Source organism: Ctenopharyngodon idella, chromosome 10 (assembly GCF_019924925.1).
Source record: "Ctenopharyngodon idella isolate HZGC_01 chromosome 10, HZGC01, whole genome shotgun sequence".
NCBI lineage: Eukaryota > Metazoa > Chordata > Actinopteri > Cypriniformes > Xenocyprididae > Ctenopharyngodon > Ctenopharyngodon idella.
In genome coordinates, this window is record NC_067229.1 from 40,825,201 (window position 1) to 40,827,945 (window position 2,745).

Consider the following 2,745-nt stretch of genomic DNA (forward strand, 5'->3'; position numbering starts at 1 on the left):
CTGTGAATTCGCGCCTCTGATTGGTTCTGTGATTTTGTTGCTCTTGGCACGCTGTACCTGTTCTGGTACTATTTGTATTACGTCCACCAAAGCAGAGTGGAAAGGCTAGACTAGTCATTACGTTCACCCGTGTAGAGGGTGGGTGAGGGTAACATTTCAGCATGATTCATTACTTTCATGAGGGGTTTCAATATTTTTACTGTACATATATCGACTTTTGCTATTTGTTAATTACTTACAATACAGACGCAGGTGAATTATGTAGTTGAGAGTGAGCTGCTGCCCAATTAAAAAGAAAAAATGCATATAATTGAAATTATATAGGCTTAAATATTATACACATAGTGCAGCTATTTATTATATACATAAAAAAAAAATATTAGACTTGAGTATGCGAGCAAATTGTGTTTTTTGCCATGTTTGCTGTTCTAGCTACTTTTGAAACTATTTTCCGTCGGACAAAAATATACAAACCGGCCACTTTTTGTCTGAAACATAAATTTCTCAGTGTTAATTAATTGTTTTAGAACTTTTGTATAAAGCGATATAACATTATGATATTATATTTATTTTATATTTTAAATAAAATATAAAATAAATATAAAATGCCCTCTGTAGCCCGCTTGTCTTATGGGGTCGAGGCACCGGGTTTTATTTTATTTTATTTTATTTTATTTTATTTTATCACATTGTGTACCCATTAATTTAGCCTACCACAGAAAAACAATCGTATCGCCTCGAGTATTTGCGCACTCGGGGAATTCCAGAAGGGAATTTCTCTCTCCTTTCACATCACGTCAAAGCAAGGCATCTTTTGCATTTATTGCTTTCGATTCTGCGTTCACCATCCTTCCACTGTAGTCTGTGAAGTTAAATCCTTATATAACTGAAATGGCACTAGAAACCAGTGCTACACGTGCCTTTATGAATGCCTAATCAAGACAGTTATTCTGCTGAGGATCCCATTATCGTCACTCTATTCTGCATTGATATAAAAAGAAATGGCTTCTGCTTTCATCATGTGCCAGTTTCCATGGGCCCTCATTTGGCACTCAGTATCTCTGTCATCTTCATAGACAGACTGTCTGTGAGTGCTCATGCCAAAATCCCCTCTTGTGTTCAGATTCTCTGTCTATGTGCATAACTGTCTTTAATAGAGTCATTCTGGCAAATAATCGGAATAATACAGCAATTAGGAGCACATTTAAAAGACAGAGACTCTTTTCATTGATAAACATGCAGGGAAATGCTACACAACCATGTAGCCTCCTCCTAATCTCTCACATTTTTGATTGAATTACTTGCTTCTTAAAGGGATAGTTCACCCAAAAATGAAAATTCTGTCATCATTTACTCACTCTTAGATTGTTCCAAACCTGTATGCATTTCTTTTTTCTGCTGAACACAAAAGAAGATATTTTGAAGAATGGTAACCAAACATGGACCCCACTGACTTCCATGTATGAAAAAAATTAAATAAACACTATGGAAGTCAATGGGGCCCATCGACTGTTTGGTTACCCATATTCTTCAAAATTTCTTCTTTTGTGTTCAGCAAGAAATTCATACAGGTTTGGAATAACTTGAGGGCGAGTAAATGATGACAGAATTTTCATTTTTGGGTGAACTATCCCTTTAAATCTCCTTGTTTAACTAGTAAGAAAACATTTATGAAGCAATATGAGATTTTTTTTTTTTCTGTTGATAAGGTTTAGTCTGCTTTCCTCTGCTTGTCAATGCTGTCAATTTTTTAAATGTATTTATTTATTAAGTCTACTTTTATTTAATAATTTTTTATTCATTAATTTATTTTGCTTATGTGTGTGTGTGTTGTTTTCTTTTCTTGTGTGTTCTTTTGTAGATGCACTTTAATGTTCTTTTGAAGGTGTTTGTACAGCATCCTTAATAAAAATATATATACAGTTTCCTTAATAAAATATATATATACTTGTATAGTCACTTCCTGCAGCCATAAACGAACCATAAGCACCACCATCTGGACACATCAGATACTGCAACACTTACTTATAAACATGATTCACACATACTGTAATCTGGCAGCCAGATCTATAACCATTATAGACATGTATTCATATTAAGTGGTCAAATATTGTGCTTTATCAGTTCCTTTTATTTGTTTACACAGTACTGCATATTTGGTAACATCCCTGCATGCAACAGTATGTCCAGAATTACTTGCTGTATACCTCATTTTAACATTTGTTAAGAGCATTTTCTTCTCCTCTTATCTTTATGGAATATATTTATTTTATTTTATTTATTTTACACACAACAGCACCATTTAAGTGAATTGCAATAAAGCAAAAAGGGGATTAATGGTGAAAAGCTTCTGACCAGTTCTAGCACCTCAAAAATACACTTTCCATATATATTAATATACATTTTAAGCTAATGTACATTTAAGCCTTTTCAGACTTTATAGGCTGTTCTCTTTTAAAGAAACTCAGACAGCAGATTATTACATGTGAAAACAGCTTCAAAAAATGAAATTTATAGATGTTTAAGTTTACAGTAAAGCAAAGCCTATACTGAACATTTTATATATTTAAAAAGATCATTTGGACTCTTAAAAAAAGCCATATGTCTAACCAAGTTGTGCTCCAAATTTAACGTTGAGCACAAAAATTGAGCTTGCTAAAAGGTTTAAAGTACCATTTCCATTAAAAAAAAGCAATGTCTAATTTTTGAAACAGTTTTCACAGGATGAGTGTTTAAGCTTTTGAA